Below are 22,305 nucleotides of genomic sequence, written 5' to 3' on the forward strand. Positions count from 1 at the left end.
AGAGAAAGTCAATTATCATATGGTTTCACTTCTTTTTTTTTTTTTTTAAAGATTTTATTTATTTATTTGACAGAGAGAGACACAGCGAGAGAGGGAACACAAGCAGGGGGAGTGCAAGAGGGAGAAGTAGGCTTCCTGCTGAGCAGGGAGCCCAATGCGGGCTCGATCCCAGGACTCTGGGATCATGACCTGAGCCGAAGGCAGACGCTTAATGACTGAGCCACCCAGGCGCCCCTGGTTTCACTTCTTTGTGTAACATAAGGAATAGCATGGAGGACATTAGGAGAAGGAAGGAAAAAAGGAAGGGGGGGAATCGGAGGGAGAGATGAACCATGAGAGACTATGGACTCTGAGAAAGAAACTGAGGGTGCTAGAGGGCAGGGGGGTGGGGGGATGGGTTAGCCCAGTGATGGGTATTAAGGAGGGCCCGTACTGCATGGAGCACTGGGTGTTATACAAAAACAATGAATCGTAGATCACTACATCAAAAAACTAATGATGTATTGTATGGTGACTAACATAACATAATAAAATAAAATTAAATTAAAAAAAGAAATAAAGAACTTAACATAAAAAAAAAGAAGTTGTACTTGACTGGTTTGTTTTGTGTTTAGGGTACCATTTAAAACTATTTAATTTATTGATTCTAGACCTCTTGGGAATATATCCAATATTTAGAAAAGCACATTTTATTGTTAGTAATCAAAATTTCAACATTTCAAAAAAATTTCAACATTTCACATGGGATTTTTCAAGTATGTATTGATTTCCTTTGAATTCATGTTTATGCCATTTCCTATTTTGTCAAAGTTTTAGAATTCTCAGAGTTCTTTTGCCTGTTCCTCAAGCAACACATCACCTCTGGTTTGCCAGTTCTAGGACCGGTATCCAAATTCTTTTTATAATGGTTTTAGTTTTGGTTCTCTCTCTAGGTCATTTCTTACTTGTCTCCCCCTTAGCATTCAGCAGTTTAGTCACTTCAGTGGTGTTCTGTGACTTGGCCAGCTTTTATATCTCTCCTCTAAACTTGTTTTCATTATGATTTTATTTTAAATTATCTTATTTCATTATGTGTAGTTCTTAAGAAACTTCCACTATAGTCCAGAGTTTGCATGGATATAAATGTCAAGTAAATATATTTATCCTTCCTTACTGATGTCTGCTATCTTTCCCTTAGCACATTTTTATTCAAGGCCTATTCTGTGCCTAACATAATGATGGGCTTTGGGAATATACAGATTAAATAAAATCTATAGCTTATTAATGTAGAATCTAAACAATGGAACTTTATCTATAGTCTCTTGTTCCTTTTAGGCAGCATTTTACTTTAATAAATGTAGTTTATTCTACTATAGAAATGGATGACCCACTATCTATTTTTCTATAATGATTTGGTTGTAGGATGTGATATTAGCTTTTTGTTTTTCCTTCCAGGGACACATAAAGCTTCATCAAGCTTTGGCATAAAATTATGTTTCTACTAACTGACTTTTTTTTTTTTTAGATTTATTTATTTATTTTAGTGGGGGAGGGGTAGAGCAGAGGGAGAGAGAGTCTTAAGCAGACACCGAGCTAAGCTCACAACCCCATGCGGGGCTCAATCCCCCGACCCTGAGATCATAACCTGGGTCTAATGCTTAACTGACTGTGCCACCCAGGCATCTCTCTACTAACTGACTTTTATGGCAAATATTGGTAGCACTCGACTTTTTATATGTCTGATTTTTGAAAACTCAAAAGTTATACCTTCTTAAAATTTACTAGCTAATTTTGGATTTCTTTTTCCCTCTTTTTCTAAAAAAAAAATTACTTCTTATACCTTGATTAACTCTAAGCTACTTGTGGTCCCTTGAACTATTTAGGTCAGGTGACTTCTAAATGAGACTCATTCAGGTTCTTTGTTGAATGTGTAAGTGCCATTTTTTCCTCAGTAAATACAATACCCAATAAAGCCAACTTTACTGTTATTACTTGGTGGGTGTTTTCCAAGATGGTTACTGGGATTTCAATGTATGGCAAACTATGGTATGGTAACTGAAAAATTCTGCTGATTTGGATAGAACTATGCAATGTTCAACACATACAAGCTTGATACTCCACTAACTAATTGTAAAACAGCCAATAAAACATTACAGATGTGGAATTTTTTTATATTATTTGCTTTGCCAATCAAGGTTTAGTTCAAAACACAGAATCTACTTTAGGTATTTTAAGCAGAAATGACTGTGTTTTAGAGAGTTTGGGTGCTCACACAAGTACTGGAGGGAGTAGAGAAGTAGGCACCAGGCTAGAACTCTGGAAATAATGCCTAGAACAAAACCTTTGCCCTAGTCCAGGATGGGGGAGTCTGAAGCTGGGGATGGGCACTTGAAAGCAAGATCTGCTCCTTGTCTCACCTGTGACTGCCTCTTAATACCCAGAGGGGAAAAAAGCCAAAAGGGAGCAGTCCCTCCTCTACCTCGCTTCCATCCTTAAAATCTTAATGACATTTAATATCATCAGGACCTTTAGCTGAAAGGGAGTCTGGGAAATGTAGTTCTTAGCCTCTCAGCTGCTACAGGGCACAAAAGTACTCTGGAAAGGGTTGAAAATGAGTGCTTAGCACCAGTTCATTACACCCAGCAGAATTACAGAAGAGCAAAGTAGTGGATATGCAGATGGCTGCCATACAAGGAGAAGGCTTCTTGTTTCTGTTACTGGAAGCTTCTATCATCAGGGCAATCAGCCCTCCCCATATTTGCCACACTTGAATAATGACTGTCAGGAAAGTTTTGGTAAAGTTTAGGTCTGTTCAAAATGGAAAGGGAAAGTGAAACAAGCAGGTGGCCTGAGGAGTATTAACGGCATCAGGTTCATGCTAATGCGTCCCAACCTCGACCCCCAACTGCAGGCTGATGCAGGGGCAGCAGGCAGGAATCCAGAAGCATCTTTGATTAATACAAAATTCACATGGTACAAGGCCTCTTGGATCTGAACCATTCTGTGAACTGGGAAGCATTTGTAATCTAGGTACTTAGAAACATTGTCATGTTAAGTTGTCATATATCATAACTAGAGCCAACAAGCACATGTTAGGTCACAACCACATGGAACGCCTTGTGTGGTGAGTCTTGGAGGTGATGCCAAAGCATAACAGTGCATCTTTGGGTGAGGCAGATAAACTCTGGCTAAGTTAGGTGAGCATTGTCCCTATTACCTATTGCTTAAGGGGTGACATAGCGCCAAGTCTTGAAGGATGCCCAGGGTATCATCAGGAGAAGGGGTTCACTCTAGGCAGAGGCACCAGGATGGGTAGAGGTACAGGGGCCTTTTTGATTCAAGAAACTCAACACCCAGAAAACAAATAATCTGATTAAAATGGTCAGAAGATAGGAACAGACATTTCTCCCAAGAAGATATCCAGATGGCCAATAGATACATGAAAAGATGCTCAACATCACTCATCATCAGGGAACTGCACATCAAAATTACAATGAGTTATCACCCCACACCTGTCAGAGTAGCTAAAGTCAAAAACACAAGAAACAACAAGTGTTGGTGAGGATGTGGAGAAAAAGAAACCCTCATGCACTGTTGGTGGGAATGCAAACTGGTGCAGCCACAGTGGAAAACAGGATGGAGGTTCTGCAAAAAGTTAAAAATAGAACTACCCTATGACCCACAATCGCACTATTGGGTATTACCCCCAAAATACAAAAACAGTAATTCAAAGGGATACATGCACCCCATGTTTATTGCAGCAATATTTACAATAGTTAAATTATGGAAGCAGCCCAAGTGTCCATCGACAGATGAATGGATAAAGAAGATGTGATATCTACCACCTATCTATCTATCTATCTATCATCTATCTATCTATCTATCTATCTATCTATCTATCTATCTATGATGGAATACTACTCAGTCATAAAAAATGAAATCTTGCCATTTGCTAGCACATGGATAGAGCTAGAGAGTATAATGGTCAGTAAAATAAGTCCGTCAGAGAAACATAAATACTGTATGATTTCACTTGTGTGTGGAACTTAAGAAACAAAACAAAGGAACCAAGGGAAAAAGAGACAAACCAGAAAACAGTCTCTTAACTATAGAGAACAAACTGGCGGTTACCAGAGGGGAGGTGGGGGGATGGGAGAAATAGGTGATGGGGATTAAGGAGGGCACTTATCGTGATGAGCACTGAGTAATGTATAGAGTTGTTGAATCACTATATTGTACACCTGAAACTAATATAACCCTGTATGTTAACTATACTGGAATTAAAATTAAAAAAACTAAATAAAAAAAGAAAAAACCCCAAAGAGTGTAATTTTCTTCTTGCTATTTTGGCACTGGATAGATAATGGTTGAGATTTATCATTCATCATAACAATTTTTGGGTACAGTTTTATAAGGAAACTCTTGCTTTGGTTTCTAACGAGACCCTGTGGCCTCAAGAATCTGAAGAGATTTTGTGGTTAGGTTTTATTTTCATAGAAAGACCGAAAAACCTCTGGAACACAAATTGATTCTGTATTTTAGGTTTGCCATATACCTTCCGACAACCACAAAGCTCTCAAGCTTTCAAGCTTATGTTAACTGAAATGAGCAAGAATTCCTTCAAATTCAGAGAAGCCCATGAGTGCTGCAGGAAGTTCCCAGCATTCTGTTTGCCTTCGATTGGCCAAACGCCTCTTTTTAGTCCTAAGAGTTGGAACTAGGAGTCACCTATAATTTTATGTTTCTTGAAAGTTTCCCTGAGAAGTCATTTTTAAGTATCTCATTTTTAATTCTATATCATATTTTTATTGCCTTTATATTTTCGGTGAAACATGCCTGTAAATAGCTTAGCCAAGTGGAATGGATTCTTTACCCAAAAAAGCTTTCCTGTCTGATGAAAATTGTATTTTCTCAGGGAAAGAAAGAGAAGATGAGTTTTTTTTCTGGGTATGTCCTCAGAGCTTTGTTTCTGCAGTCTGAACCAACATTTGGGCATGAAATTTTTTGAGGGTTTTTTTTTTTAAAGGCTTTAGTTACCCTTTACCCACATGACTTCTTTCATCCCCTCTCATATAATTATTCTATTTGTTGGAACCAAGACATGCTGAAACATTACAGAGAATGCTCCTCCCACGGGTAGACTGGAAGTGGGATATAAGAGTCATCTAAAATACAGTGTGCTGGTACAATTCTAAGCCCAGAATTTATGAATCTGGGAACTGGGAAGTGGTATTCTAAGGAATATCGAAGGAAGTGGTATCTAAGGAATAATTTGGCGATCTGATTTTTTTTCCCTAGGCAAATAAGCATGATTATTTACAATGTCATTTCTGTTGGCTCTCGTTGGATCTGAAGCTGTCCTTAACCCCCACATGACCACCAGTGGTTTCCTTAACCCTCTGCACCCTTGGCTCCTAAAAATTGGGGATAATATTAGCAGCTAGCTCCCAGGGTTAATAAGAGGATTCCATGAAATTAAATTACATTCATAGAACTTTTACAGGACTGCTCACAGCTCCCGGAACACTGAGGGCATTAAATTAATGTTATTAATGCAATTAATGCTATTAACGACTTTCTGCCCAGCTTGGGCCCATGTCTGCTGCTGGTTCTTTATCTGCTGAATTTAAATAAATGCTGCACAAGTTGGTGAGTTACTGTTATTTATTGTTGAATGGAGCCATTTACCAGCTCCGGATTGTGCTATTTCTCACAAGTGCTGCCATGACCATGGGTAGATTTATCTGGAACGAGGTGGAGACAAAGTCTGAAGGAGGCTGTAATGAAATGATGAGGTACAATATTAAGTGAGATGGGTTCTTTATATGTACTGCTGAAATAAACTTTTATGAAAAGCACATGAGTCAGTAGGAATGTGGATGTGCCTCTACCAAGAGCAAACAGGGTGCTGTCCTCCGGGAAAGAGTCGCAAGGTGCTCTCACTCCCTCCGAGGTGCTACCTTCATTTCAAGGGGCCCTCTGAGTCTCCTTTCCTTTACTGGTCAAACAAGGTTGATGCCTGGGCTTGAGGTGGTTTGATAAGCTCTTTCACAAAAGATTTTTTAGTAGTTATTAAGTATTTAGTAGTTAATGAAATTAAGTAGACCGGTACAGTGGGTGGTATATAGTTGGTCCCCAAAAAATGATGGCCAAAAGAGACCAAGGGTGCCCCAGAAGTCGTAATGAGAAACATAGGGACCTGTGTACTTAAAAAAATCTTCAAAGTACAATTAGTAATAAATTGAACTAAGTGACTGATCACATTTGCCTTCTTCCAAGGATATGGAACCATAGATTTCTTATAAGCAGGTAGTTTTATTTTTCTTAGTTTTTGGCTCTGGTACTTACTCTGTGACCTTAGGCAGGTTACTTAACTTCTCTAAGCAATGTGTGCAAAGCACACTTTCAGAAATGCAAAAATACTGTCTGTAAAACATTTTGTACACGGTGATGTGCTTGGGTAGAAATTTATGATGCTGTTATCATTCTTTTTCCCAAAGATGAAGCCTGAGATATGGTTTCTGGAGCCCCTGTGGGATGATTTACACAAACAATGGGCTCCATCATTTTTATGCCTGAGTCTCACAGTGCCTAGTGGTCACGATACAAGGGTCGCAGGTTTTATATGGGTAGCTCACTTCATTCTGCTCCCCAGCTGCCAAACCAGCCTTACCCTTGACCAATTGCTTTGAAAATGTATACCGCAGGTTGGGAGAAATTGTGGCGGGGTCAGCACAAACACTCCTGGCTCCTGGAGACACAGCCTGCAGGGTCCACCCATCAGAGGGTGAAGGAATGGCTTTATCTTAGGAGCCAAAACTGGACCCAGAACAGGTGTCCCCCACTGGTCCCTGAGTGTCCCATGGGGATTAATAGGCCTCCACTGGAAGCTAACGTTCTCAGTAGCTCAACCTGAGCTTGCAGTGTGGGCTTGACCCACTTTACTGGTTTCTAGCTTTGGAGTAGAACTCGTCCTATGAGCTAAAACAGTCAATCTCCCAGTGGCTCTGCTGGAATCAGCTGTAATTCCATGGTTGTCAGTAGCTGGTAAATTCCAAAGCAGTCTTTGGGGAATGCTGCTGGGTCACTCAGGTGTCTGTGTGGAGTTTGGGGTGGCCAGAACAGGAATTGTTTCAACCCCTACCCCAATAAAACACTCATATCCGTACAGTCACGCAAATTCAGAGTGGAATCTTTAGAGGGCTAACCCAATGGCTGTATGTCAGTTGGCACAGGAATTCTTTGGCAAGTCCTATTTCCTGGCCTTGATTCTGGAGATTCTGATTGGCTAGGGCAGTGCAGACAGCAGCATGAGAAACATTCACTTCAATCCTGCAGTGAGGAACTATCTATGTTCATTGACCGTAGGACTGACGGACACACTCTAATTTTGCTATGTATTTATCTTTGGCTAAATTCTAACTGAGCATAGGAGAAAGGGAGGCATTTTCTCTGATAACCTGTTGCTGGTTCAGTGGGTCTAGTGTGGGGCCTGTCTCTGTGTACCTATTATTTTTAAGCTCCTCTGATGATTCTGGGCAGGGTTTGGAATAATGTGAATTAGATAATTTTAAATTGTGAACCTCTCAAGTAAACTCTGGCATTTCTTACTCATCAGACTGGGCCAGTCATGACCTGGGGCCTTTGGAGGACCCAAAGTTCTTGGCAGGAGAAAGCCTCCCTAAGCTGAGATGAACCACCTTTACCTGATTCCAGTGTAATACCCCCAACCCTGCTCATTTGGTCTCTGAGTAAATCCTCCTGATGGTGGTGGGTGCTGGGTGGGGACTGCCCTCAGAGGTCCCGAGATGAATGGAAAACAGGAGGAGGGGGGCGCCTGCCTGGCTCAGTGGGTTAAGTGTCTGCTCAGGTCCTGATCCTGGGATCCTGGGATTGAGCCTTGTGTTGGGATCCCTGCTCATCTGGGAGTCTGCATCTCCCTCTGCTCCCTGCCCCGGCTTGTACTCCCTCTCTCTCTCTTTCTCTCTTTCTCCCTCAAAAAAAAAAAAAATCTTTATTAAAAAAAAAAGAAAACAGGAGGAAGGAAGGACTTCTGTGCATTGTGATTTCCTTCTTTAAAGCAAAATTCTGCACCTTATGTGATCCAGTCTCACACTTTGAGTACACCGCGTATAATAATGGACACTAAAGGACGTCTCAACCCTGCCTGGCTCGGTCCCATGGAGGCCAGAAGAGACCGGGGTACAGGCCCCAGGCTGCCCACCGCCTCCTGCTAGTGAACACTGTGACCAGCAGCAACTTCTTCCATTACAAAGGAAGGTGACTATTGACGGGACAGCCAAGGTCTTAGACTAGCAAAGTGATACTGTGGATTGAAAAGGAATCCTGACCCTGCTGAGCCCTCGGCGCATGGTCTGCTATTCCATGACACGGTTTTGAACTGGAAGGCAGTTTTGTGGGTTGCGATCAATGGGTAGGACGATGCCTTCCTATTGCTCAGAGGAATATGATCACATAAGTGGTATAAAGTCAGCATACGGGGGGCAGAAGAATACTGACAGGAGGAAAAGGAGAAGCACTGAGGTTGGCTGAAAAGTCAAACCCTTTGAAGTGATATATTATTAAAAAACCACAACATTTCTCTGACCTCATGAATTCTTCAAAGGAAGAATATACAAGTTTTTTTTTTTTACAGAATTTTTATTAAGGAGGTTATCTTTAAGATAAAAAGGTCAGCTCTAGGCAGAAATGGTAACTTATAATTACCATTTTTTTTTTTTAGCAAATAGATTACTGTGAAATTATCATCCCTAGGTCAAAATAAATGTTTAAAAGATACAGTTGATTTCACAAGCTTCTCTTCATAGATTCCTTTTCCATCCCCTGCTGCCTCCCCTACACCCTAGGGAAGCTCCATGTCCTCCCCTCACCCCAGACTTCCTCTCACCGTCTGCAGTGCATCCTTCAGCCACCAACTCGTATGTCCCCAACTCGGGGACAATTTCTCCCCCTCCCTCTAGACAAAACTGATTGCTCAAATATCAGTGCTCTAACCTCCAGCACATTTTTCACACCTCTGTTATAAGAGATTTTCACATCACATGGTCATTTATTCTGTAAATGTCTACCTGCCTTACTATGTTGGGCAATCTAAGAGAGCACACGGTGTCTTGCGCGCTCTGTGTTGCTAGGCTCCGGCAAGGTGTCCGAAGCAGAGTGGGCACCCTGCTCAGTGGATGAGGGAATTCTTGTGGGATAACACTGCCTGCAGAAAATTGGGAACAGCATCTCCTTCCTTATTATCCGGTGAGACACAGACACATGGCAAGTTTTGATGGTAAAGCATGACGACTAGAAGGAAGTCCCCAGAATAACTCCCCCCTTGGAATTTACTAGGTACCTCACAGGGTACCTAGTAAATACCAAGTGCTCACAATGCTGGTGGAACACAAAACCCTTAAAATATGCATTGTGGGCATTATTAGCTACAGGTGGATGGGAAGAGTGGCACCTAAAGGGAGCAGGGACTTGCCAGGTGTCCCCCAGCAGCCTTGGGCCAGAGTGAGGCTCCTCCTCTGGTTCCCAGCCCTGAGCTCAGTTCGCAAGCCCATGGCAGGGCTTCTGGGGTAGAGCACAGATTCAGAAAACCAGAGTGCCTTTGGTGCAGAGCCCCAGACTTCTCTGTGTCTAGCTTTACCTCTGCAGGAAATTCAGTGATCTGGATGTGCAGTGCAAACGAGCCCACCCGTGGCTATCAGGGCAGTCGTGTGTGTGTGTGGGGGGGCGGCACGTGGGAACCGACTGCGCCTGTATTGTCTTCCTCCTTGCCTGTGTTCCAAACAGCATGCAGAATTCCCGAGGACCTCAGGTCCCGTAAAGCGGTGAGCGTGTCTGCGTGAGGCTTCCATCCGTCACTGTCAACCCCAGAATTCACATCGATTTTTGCTGTTTCTAACATAAACTGTGACTATTGCTGGGGCTTGAGGGTTTGTAACGAGCAATAAAATACAAGTGGACGTTCAATTTACTTAAAGCTTATACATGTCAGCACCTAACTAAATAAAAAAGAGGAGGAAAAATAAACTGACAATGATTAATACCAGTAATGATTTGTTTTGCTTATTTTCTAAAGTAGTAACTTGATCCTCTGTGTTTAAAATTGGCAGAGAAGTGATAGAAGGAAGCGCTAAGGCAATTTAGCTTCTGTCCTTCCTTGTTCCTTTGCCACTGTTGGAGAAAACTTGGTTTTTCTGTGGAGTTAGATGTGCACGTATTAATTTTCATTCAGCAAGAAACATGGAAATGAGGTTATGAGTGTGTTAGGAAAGATAAACTTGTCGAATTTAACAGTGATTATTCGTATAAACTGGCACGCTATGAAAGCAGTGGTGGGTGAGATGCTGATTTCCTAGCATCTGTGGGTACAAACTGTGAAGTCATCCGTTGAATTCATTAAAGCATGCTTAAGGTTGGCAGCTTTGGCTTTCTGTATGAGCAAATCAAGATGATAACCAATTTGGAGGCTGGTAAGAACTCTGAGAATTGGTTGAGACATTTAACCCCTGCTTTTAGTTGCGATCCTATGAAAATCAACCTGCCTCAATACGTTCCTTGTTAAGATATTTAATATTAGTGGGTTCTCCTTAGCATCTCAGCATGCTAATTTCTACATTGTTTCCTTTCTTCTCATACTACTTTTGAGGGCAAAGGGTTTCAGGCATTATTCTTCCTTTTTGAGTGTTCTCTGGTTTGACGACTTGGGCTAACTGCATTTTGCAACTGACCCCAGGAACTCCAGAATGTCCCTATGAAAGCAGGTCCAGATACTGCCAGTTAAATAGTGTCAAAATGTCCAAATGCAGCTTTGAATTGCAGATTTGGGCTGTAAAGGAATTAGCAGTCAAGGTGTAAAGAGAGGCCGAGTGAGTGTTTCAAAATGGCGCTCACTCAAAAATTAGATCACTGGTGCTGGCTTCAAAGAGGAACTTGGTGTCTGAGCCTTTGCGTGAAATTTCCGTTACTTCAGAGAGTGCCCGAGTGTGTTCTGTCATCGTGAGGAATAGTGGCTGCTTAATTGCTTCTGAAGGGTGGCTTGAAATGAGAGATTCTGATGATGGTGAGAATGAGAACCAGGCTCCCCCAGAACAAACACAGCCAGGGTCCTCAATATTAGGCCCTGCAAGGCTGTGACTGTTGGGATTCTGCTGTACTCAGAGGAAACTATAAGATCTCCTTATCTCCTTCTTCTTTACCTATTGTTGGCTCATTAAAACTGCCAAATAAAAACAGACTGTTGACAACATATTAATTTAAAAATGCTGGTTATGCTCTCGAGTAGGTATCCGAAACCTTTGGTTCTAAGTTGTCTTAGAACGCAGCCAAGCTTACTCATTCACATGGCGCACACGGCTGCTTTCCGTGCAGCAGCAGAGTGTAGAAGCTGTGACAGAGACAACAGGGTTCACAGAGCCCACCTCTGCTGGCCCTGTTCCATAGAAATGTCATGTGGGCCATATATGTAATCTAGTCTAGTGACCACATTAAAAGAAGATATATAAATGAGTAAAATTATTTTTGATAATATTTTTTATTTAACACAATATATCTAACTACTGTCATTTCGGTAAGTAACAGTATATGGAGACCAAAATCCAGTGCTTATGTTACTCTTGGAGCCCATCTCTATTTGCAAGAGTCATATTTCAGAGGATGAATATCCACCTAACCCCATAGCACAGTTCTGTAGAACACTGTTAGTACCTTGATCTTTCTTTCACTGCCCAGAAGATTCAGTGGGTTGGTACCCCACCGGTTCCCTCACCCTTCTCAGTAATTGTCATCTCAACCCTGGGAAGACAAGAACTTCTTCTAAGTGAACCAGATAATTCTAGTTTTATGTGGCTCTGAAATGGCAAGATCAAAGAGTATTAAAAGCAGAATAACTGAAGGGCTTTCATATTATAGAATCTGCTTAAGATCTTTAAATGAAGACCCCGAGACTACCAAGAGTTGGTTCCCTTCACTGTGTCTTTTATCTACAAGGCCAGCTCACTTTTTTTCTAATCAATTAGTATTTATCAGGTTCTACAATTTCTGCTTTTTTTCCCGTGGTAGCATGAATGCTGTGCAAAAAAGCTAAGCTGCAAACCTCAAAACTGGATAGAGAATCCAGCTAAGTCTTTGATGTCTGTTGAGAAGCCTCAAGGGACGCATTTGGTAAGACCCATAACTTCTCTTGCTCCTGTGTAAAGTCAGACCACACTTTTGGCCGAATTGCTGAGATGCTTCCATCCAGATATATAGGAAGGAAAGAAAAGACATTTATTTTTGCAGACATTTTTATATTTTTAAATTATTGTGTAAAGTGAGAAAAAGGTTCATTATATTTGTTGGCTAAAAATATGTATAAAATTAATATAAAACTCAAGATTGGTTCAGCAAACAAAAAATAATAACCAAAACCAGAACTAGATTTCTTTTTCATTAGAGTGACAAGGAGGAGAGTGAGAATGAGAATTAATTTATTAATAGTAGGGTATTTTGCTAATGTCTGGCATGTACATTTGAATGCCATTAAGGCTGTGGACAAGATTTCTTGTTTGTGAGTTTACAGTTATATGTTCTCTGGGTTGCAAGGTTCAATGTTTGGTTAGTCACCAACAGTCTAGAAGAACAAAATTGTTGCGATTTAATACTCATAATTTAATATTTAAGAGCTGAGAGCTGAAATGAAGAACAAATGAAATACCAATCTATGGGGTTCTAGTCTTTCTGTGGAGTTTTTATATACGTCACTCTAATTCCATATGGATAGTTCATTAGGTGAACTGATGAAATGGGCCAAATTGGATTAAGGGGAATTCTGAAGGAGGTGAAATGGAGGGAAGGGTGGGCAGTGGATAGAGTGGAACTAGAAGCTTTGATCCCTGGCCACCTGGGAGGTCTTGATTGATTTGTTTAGATTGAGAAGGTAGACAGGAGTCATCTTATTTGTAAAGGAGGAGAGGACCTGGGTTTAAGGTGAGTCTCAGTGAGGTAACATGATAGTTCATTTCTGAGTCTTCCTTCCTTCCACTGTAAAATAAGATTGTTTGTATATATTCTACTTACCCCACAGAACTGTTGTGAAAACCAACAAAATTAATATGATAATACACTGTAAGCTAAAAGGCCCAAAGAAATAAAGGTATCATAGTAACTTATAAGAATGACTATCCATCCAGCTCTTTAAAGGTTGATGAGCTTTTCTCTTTTGTCCACATTTGGGTCCAAGGTGTTTTGTAAAATATATCCCCCAAAAGTGACCCAAGTGGCATGAAAGTGGGTAGCTTTCCCAGTGGGTTATGATCTAACTTTTATGAACTTCTCTTATTAGTAAAGAGAAAAAGGCATAACAAGAGATAACCAATTTTACTAAAGAAGGGTCAAAGAGGCATAACTTAAATAATTTTACTTTTAATTTTTTCAACTCTGAGCTGCTTGGATTGTCCCAGAAAAAATAGGTCTCATCATTTCAAAATGATGGGTTCAGAGAAAGTGCATAATGCCATTAGTCCTAGAGCATTGCAATCTGGGCTTGTGTGAAAAATTTGTGTGTTTTGTTATGAAGACTGAAGATCTTATATAACCTTACTAGTGCACTTAGTTAACTTTGGAAGACCTAGGCAATCTGTATTTAGTGTGAAGTCTGATTACCTATTGAACAAAGAAGAAAAGAAAATTTGGAAGTGATTGCTTTGGAAAGTGCAGCAAATACCTATTTTCTTGCCAGAGTTTTATCTGAAAGTAGAAAAAACAGGGTTTAGGATGTCTATTTGTGGAGCATGGAGACTTTTAGCTCAGAGATGTCTGATTTTTAAACATTTGTTCTGTTGGGCCTCACAGGTCTCCTGATGTTGGAAGGATCTTAGCAATAAAAATATTTTAACAGGTCCTGCTATTTAGTCATGAAATAGTAGAGGTTGCACACAGCATTCATTTAGAAATATATTTTTTTAACAGATCATGGGTAGACGACTTGATGATTCATTTTAATCTGCAAGGTTTGAAGTTGAGGAAACCACTTCCCCAAGGAAAGTTGTTGGAGAAGGCTGCTGTGGTGGTTGTGAAGACACACAATGAGGCTCTCAGTTTGTCGAAGAGAACATAAATATGGATCTTCGGGAAGGTGGGATGATCTCTCAGTTCCTTTCAATACCTGCATTTTAAGATGCTTAATAAAATAGAAGACACTCCCTTAGTTGCATTTATTGCATATGGCGTCCTGTCTCCCTTACTTCTTTTTCTTTCCTGTCTCATCCTTCCTCCTTCCACTTCCTCTCTTAAGGGTGGGGTGGGAGTCACTGCGCTTCAGATAAACCTACTCATGTCCGTCATAACATTCTCCTCATGAGTGTCTATTTTTATCCATGAAGAGCATCTCCTAGACTTGGAGGCATATTTCACCCTTCAGAGACAGTTTGATTTCTTTTTGTTCTTTGCAGAAAATTTCCCTAAATATTCTCCTCTTGGTTCCCTTTTCCTGGCTCTTAGTATTCTGACATAGTCAACCTTCATAATATTTAAAACTTTCACTACTGACTCCCTTTGCCCTTGGAAGACTTTCACCTTCCTGTCTTCTATTTTCATGGAGGTAGGTTTTTTTTTTTAAGATTTTATTTATTTATTTGACAGAGAGAGACAGTGAGAGAGGGAACACAAGCCGAGCAGGGAGCCTGATGCGGGGCTCGATCCCAGGACCCTAGGATCATGACCTGAGCAGAAGGCAGATGCTTAATGACTGAGCCACCCAGGTGCCCCTCATGGAGGTAAGTTTTAAGATAGAACATAGCTGTGCAATTTTGAAAGACTTAACCTAACCACTTTGAGCCTCAGTTGTTTTTTTCCAGTTTTATTGAGATGTAATTGACATATAACATTGTTAGTTTTGGGTGTGCAGCATAATGCTTCGATACATGTATATATTTCGAAATGATCACCACAATAAGTTTACTTAACATCCATTACCTCACATAGTTACACATTTTGTTTTTTCCTGTGATGAGTGAGCCTCGCTTTCATCACTTGCAAAATGTGAAGAATCATATGCACTTCATGGGGATTTGAGAAATAAAATGAGATATAGTTGGCACCTGGTGCATTTATTAAATACATTTAAAAGTGAACGCCTGGATGACTTGCAGTAAGCTTTTGACAAATGTCTTTAAACAGTTGATTGGATTGCCATAGCACATATTTTGGTCCTTAGTTCAGGTGTTGTCTTCTTGAAAAAGAGCACTTTATGGTGTCTGGTGAACAGAAAATCAAGCCCTCTGCTAATGTCCTGCTTTGTTTTTCTCTCTAATCCTGTGTTACCATCATGTGGGTAAGCATGTAGATGATTTCCTTAGTCTTACTCTTTTCTCTAGAACAAAAGAAATAAATCATAAATCATTTTTCATTGAAGTACTAAATCTCTGACGCAAAATGCTAAGTGCCGGACAGTACCATCCTAGTTTGAGCAAATTATAAAAATAGGTGAAATCTCTAAGAAAAGGGGCCCTCTTGCTAACCATTCCCTCCCAGCTGTGAATGGCCTTTTCTTGAGCAGTAAGCATGGGGTTCGAAGGTGACACACAATACCTCGTAAGTTTTCAGCTAGAATAAGTGTAGATTGCTATCAGAATTATCATCCTCACCAACTAATATGTTCTTTTTTTTTTTTAAAGATTTATTTATTTATTTATTTGAGAGAGAGAATGAGAGAGAGAGCACATGAGAGGGGGGAGGGTCAGAGGGAAAAGCAGACTCCTTGCCGAGCAGGGAGCCCGACGCGGGACTCGATCCAGGGACTCCAGGATCATGACCTGAGCCGAAGGCAGTCGCTTAACCAACTGAGTCACCCAGGCGCCCCAACTAATATGTTCTAAGTGGCTGATGGGCTTAGACCTTGTGCTTGCTCTTGTTGATTAGATTGGAGCAGAAATGGAAGCATTGTGGAGTTAGGTATATAAAATTCCCTGGTTTAGCATTTAATAGAACCGAAATTTCTTGTTAATTATTCCACTTGCATCCCATACGCTGACTAAAGAATGAGCAGAGGCTATAGGCAAAAGGGTCCCTCTCTAAAATGCTCACTTGACCAATTTTTTGGGAGACCATCATTAGCTACATGCATCCTATACTGAACATCTTAGACTTTAATAGAAAGAAAATCAATACATTTAGATATATGTAGGGAACCTTCATGTACAGATCTTATTTTGAAAGTCATCAGAAAATAAATAATGGAGAAAGCCTTTTCTGACTAATTGGACAAACATTTGTTGAATTTCCATCACATAGAAAGTACTGGTGAGTGCTAAAGATAGAAAAAAAAAAAAAAAGGCAGGGAGTCTCTGGCCTTAAGGAGTCTTCAGACATTTGGGGAAACATACAATATATTAATGTGGTAAAGAATCCAATAGAGGAAAACTTAAGGTGTCCTAGAAACACATAGGAGAGACAGCCCAGAGGAGGACTGAAGTTGGGGAAGTCTTCAACACCAGAGATTGATACTGCAGCACACACTGAATGTCTAATGTCAATGAGAAAGCCTTCGGGCAGAGATTATCCCTTGTTTTACATCATCACATTCATAATGGGCAGATGCACTGTATAAAAGAAGTGCATAAAGTTTATGCTGCAGCACACTCTTCACTGATCATTAAAAGAATCCAGCAGGAGAGAAACAATCAATGTGAAGAATACAAGACAATACAAGATCCTTTAATCCAGATTTCTGTATTCAGTCATCAAACAAATAGTGCGTCCATCTCTGTGCCAGGCACTGTCGAGGACTAGGGATACAGGTGTGAGCAAGATGATGTCTCTGCCCTTGAGAGACCTTTCATTTTCTACTGGGAGAGGACATGCAATAAATTCATACACAAATAAATAATGCAGCATAGTTTACTTTTACTGAAGTTTAGCTGACACACAATGTTACATTAGTTTCAGGTGTACAGCATGGTGATTTGACCACTCGCTACATGATGCCCTGCTCACAGGTGGGGCTCCCATCTGTCACCATACATCGCTATTATGATACCATTGACTATTCCCTATGCTGTACTTTTCCATCGTAACTTACTCCTTTTAGATATTGAGAACAGCTGTGGTGCTACAGAGTGGCTAGGATGAGATGAATGGCACGGCAGTGCTTTCTTCAGGGCGGTCAGAGAAGGCTGTCTGAGGGAGCATGAAATGATGAGAAAAGGCAGCATGTGCGAAGATCCTGAGAAGGGAAAGAGGCTGAATGTCTAAGTAACAGAGAGGATACCAGCGTTTGTTGGAGCTGAATGACAGAGGTAGGGGATGGGAGGCAATGAGGCCAGGGAGCTAGTTGCGGGCCAGGGCACAGAGATCAGCATCAGAAACCCCAGCTCTGGCACCACAGGGAGCCCCCTAAACACAGGTACATCTGATACCAAGTCTCAGAAGAATTGTTATTACAAAAACAAAAAAACCCTCTATTTAAGGAAGGTGCAAAGGCCTCAGACACCAACTTATGGTTCTGTAAGCATCAGAGAATTCAAACTCTCTAAGGGAAAATGATGTGGAAGACCCTCTCTTCAGATCATCTCCCCTCTATGTCAAAAGATCGTATTAGAGGAGAATCCTGAGATTGCAATACACGTGGAGAGCCTTCAGGTTTAGTTTAACACCTCTGCATCTTCGGAGACTTTACACAGGAGAGTAGTCCTGGGAATGGAATGAGTGTGCAGCAAGATGTTAAGAGGTGAATTCTGTGGCTGTAATAAAGTCATAAGTGGGATTTTATAGATGCCTTTTAGAGCTGCCATTTAAAAGAGTAGAAGGCAAACACAGTCACCTAGGGATAAAAACGGCCTGGGGCAGATGAGCAAATGTCCCATGAATCTTTCTGGCATGTTCTTAATGGACAGTATTTTCCGTCTTGGAAGATGAGAAGGTTATCAGTGCCACTGAACTGGGCCCATAAGAGGTGGGTCCACTGAGACTCAATGGTTACCTGTCTGCCTGCCTATGTTCCTCATCAAACACACCAAATACACCAAATACTGGTTAGAACCAACTATCCATACATGGTGTGCAATCTGCATTAATGGGACTTTGCCATTGCATTGTCTTCATTAGCATATTGTTGCTATTCCTGGAAACTCCTAACCCAGGCAAATAACTTTATTGTTCATTTCAGGTACTTCCGGAAAGACCCATCAACTCTTCAATAGAAAGCATCGACTGACAGTTTATCCCTCAGCTCAAAACCATTGCTTTGTTTCTTCAATCAATCTTAAACTACTATATCATGATATTTTGATCTTTATTCACTCTTTTTTTTTTATTTTGAGAGAGAGAGGGAGAGAGAGCATGTGAGCAGGAGGGGCAGAGGGAAAGGGAGAGAGGATCTTAAGCAGACTCCGTGCCCAGTGTGGAGCCCAATGCGAGGCTCAATCTCAGATCATGACCTGAGCTGAAATCAAGAGTCCGATGCTCAACTGACTGAGCCACATAAATAAATAACATAAGGGCATTATGTTTATTCACTCTTAATCAAGTCACCTGTACTGAAAGAGCCACCTTAAACCAAACTTCAAAATGCCCATAAAATCGAACCTGCTCTTCCCCTTCTGAGATGCTACCAAAGCTCTGGTGATGGGGAGGATGTCCTTCCCTACAGTGGTAAGCAACAAAGGAGGTTCTTAACAGGTTGTGTTGATGGTATTTGGAGTTGGCACTGACACGCCAGAATTTGAGGGAGAAGAGATTTACCAAGACAAATGAGACAAAGCTAGAGTGTTCACCCTGGTGCTTGAGGCAGGTTAAGATATAATAAACTAAGAGACTGAAAAGACAAGCCACAGACTGGGAGAAAGTATTTGCAAAATTCCTATCTGATAAAGGACCAGTAACCAAAATATGCAAAGAACTCTTTAAATTCAATGATACGGAAAAAAAAAAAAACCAATTAAAAAATGAGCAAAGGATCTGAAAAGACACCTCACCAGAGAAAATATACAAATCACAAACAAGCATATGAAAAAATGCTCAATGATCATATGTCTTAAGGAAATTGCAAATTCAAACAACAACGAGGTACTGCTACACCTATTAGAATGGACAAAATTCCAAACACTGATAACACCAAATGCTGGTGAGGATGTGGAACAACAGTGATTCTCACTCATTGCTGAAGGAAATGAAATGGTGTGGCTACTTTGGAAGACAATTTGACAATTTCTTACAAAGCTAAACATGTTCTTATCATATAACCCAGCAATTGTCTTTCTTGGTATTTACCCAAATAGTTCAAAACTTATGTCCACACAAAAGCCAGTCCACAAATGTGTATGGCAGCTTTATTCCTAATTGCTAAAATTTGTAAGCAACCAAGACATCCTTCAGTAGGTGGGTGGATAAACAAACTGTGGTATATCCAGACAATGGGCTGTTACTCAGTGCTAAAAAGAATGAACTATGTGGAGTAAATGTAAATGCAGGATGCTAATAATAGGGAAATGTGGTGGCTCGGGGGTGATGAGGCACATGAGGACCTTTTGTGCTTTCTGCTCAACTTTTTTATAAACCTGATACTGCTTGAAAAAAAATAAAATTTATTCATTAAAAAATAACCAAACAAAATTCCAATTACAATGAGATAAATCATTTGGTAGAGGTACACACCAGGTACAACGAATACTATCAAAACAACCTCCTCACCTAGATCCACATGAGCGGAGGGAAGAAACAATGTAGTCAGGAAAGTTTCTGATGGGGAGGTGACCCCTTGGGAGAGCCCTGAAGGGCAAGAATGGATTAGTTAGGTGAAGAGGGAACACGGGCATTTCAAGTGAAGGAAGTAGTACTTACGTATGTATGTCCAGGGTGTGGGGGCGAGGGTCTTCAAGGTACAAGGGGGAAGAGACAGGAGAGGTCCATATCATAAAGGGCCTCCAATGCCAGGCTAGGAGACAAGGGACTGCCTTTAGGAGAAGGGGTGTGACATGGTCGGTGTGCATTTGGAACAATCGCTCCAGGTGCAGAAGAGAAGTGGGTTAGAGGAGGTGGAGCTGGAGGCGGCAGGGCCAGTTAGGATGCTGCTGTAGCAACTGGGGGGTGGGGGGTGGATTTTGCTGGGCTCATCTTTCATCCTCTATGGCCAGTGCAGGGCTGGGTGCACAGTGGAGACTCAGACAGCATTTGCTGAGGGCACAGGGCACGCAGTAGGACCTGTGCTTTCTGTCACTGGAATTTAAACATCTTCTCTCTGACTTACTCAGCTCTCTCTCTGATGGCATGTAGAACGATGCAGAAACATCTCTTCTGAGCCCCACCTAGGAGTATATGATCTAATCATTATACAAAACATTTGACGTTTCGGGCTAACCCCGAAAATCTGGGTTGTGTGGTCTGTTTGAAACAGTCAGAGGAATAAACATTTCTCTTTACCGTTGTTCAGAAGTGGAGATATTTTATTCTGAGCTCTTACAGAAAAAGTAGGAAAAAGAGTTTGAAAGAAAGAAAAGGTCTAAAACCTGTTCCATTTGTATAGTAAAAGATCCCCGGGCTATGTAACAGCATGACTTTTCACAGCGCATAATGACTCTCTTTATTAGTTTTAGCAACTTATTGGAGTATTTTGGAGGCAGAATTTTCTATGAATAGGTAGAAGACACATCTAGAACAGCGTGCTCCTAAGGCACCCTCGCCTGACAGCATAATCACAGCTCTGCCCCCGGCGGGATGGAGCAGACGGCCCCGGCACAAGTTACTTCAAAGTCACTTTGTATTCAGAGAAATTGACTGTAATTCCTCACAAAAAAGGACCTTTGAAAATTACACTTAACATATTGTATCCCTATAATCCTTCATGTTTTTTGACTTCCTATAATTTGTGCTGAAGTCATTATCCATTAAAAGCAAATTTTAAAATAGAAGATCAAGGTTTATTCTAGTTATGAAAAAAGACAATTTAGACCAGTCACATTTGGCTCTCTCTCTCTCTCTTTTTCCCTCCCCCTTCCACCCAACACCTTTCCTTCCTTATTTTATTCATCATTTGCTTCTTTACAGGCTACTCCCTTCTTCAGAATACTTTGCCTCATGGTTCACAGTATCATTATTGTCATTATTTTTTCCTTCAGTGCTGGTGTCAGAGCAAGATGTTGCATTTGTACAACTAAAGATGGCTTGTGGCTTTCAAACTTTGTTACATGGAGCCTCAAAGATCTCACAGGGGTTCCCATAGCCTCGGGCTCCTCAGAGGAGCACAAAGCTTGGGCCCCTATTGAGCACAGAGCAGCTCTATCTTGATCTCTTTATAGTTGAGGGCTTCTCTGTTTGCCTTGATTTGGAGCTAGGGCTTCTGGCTTAAATAAAACAAAAGGAGGAAAACCCATGATCTTGGTTAAACTGACAAGCTAGCACCAGGTCACACATGCATGTGCCCTTTGCTAGAGTCTCTTACTTGCTCTAATTCTTATTGTCCTCAAACAGATTTTGGGTACCATTTTGGATAAATTTCTTGCTGCCCCATACTCCCACTATATGCTCTTTAAAACTCTGGGAGCAAATACTTCAGATAGCATTGATCTCTAGCTATCTAAACCCAGGAGAATAGACTTTTATTTATATATCGAGCAATACTCATCTTATGCAGTCACTGATACTCACACAACAATACACACTCATGTATAAATATAAATGACTTCTTCCTCTGACAGATATCTGAACTGAGAAAATATATGGACCAAAGTGAACTTTCTATTGTCCCTCATTTGTCACTTTTTTTTTTTTTACTGCCCTGGAGCAAGTGAATGTCTGAGTGTGTGTGTGTGTGTGTGTGTGTGTGTGTAGATTCTAGTGTAAAACTTTGGAATAGAACTACCACAGAAAGTTAAAGGTCTAGAAAATATTGTGTCTGAATATTTCAGATTTGGCAGATAAGAAAGCTGATCGATTTCCCATAGAATTTCCCTCAAAGTTAAATTTTTTCAAAAGTTCAAAAGCATGGAATTTCCAGCATACGGGATTGAGTGGAAGTGGAGATAGCCTCAGGAAGGTAGTGCTCTAGAAATGGTGTTGTGTTTGAGATAGTAGGATTCAAGTTAGAATTCCTACACTTTCTAGTCGGTGACCTTTAGGGACACACTTAATCTCTCTATATCTCAGTTTCCCTCTCTATAAAATGGGGATAATAAAACCTTACCCTTGTGGGATGTTGGGATGGGAAAATCAGATAGTAAATGATGGCCAATCAGAGTGTTTTATGAGGACAAGGAAGCACTATTTATTCTATGGTATCTAGTACAGTACCAAGGACATGGAAAGTGCTCAAAAAATGTTGAATAAACAGTTCTTTTTTTT

Source organism: Leptonychotes weddellii, chromosome 3 (assembly GCF_054177405.1).
Source record: "Leptonychotes weddellii isolate Sample4059 chromosome 3, ASM5417740v2, whole genome shotgun sequence".
NCBI lineage: Eukaryota > Metazoa > Chordata > Mammalia > Carnivora > Phocidae > Leptonychotes > Leptonychotes weddellii.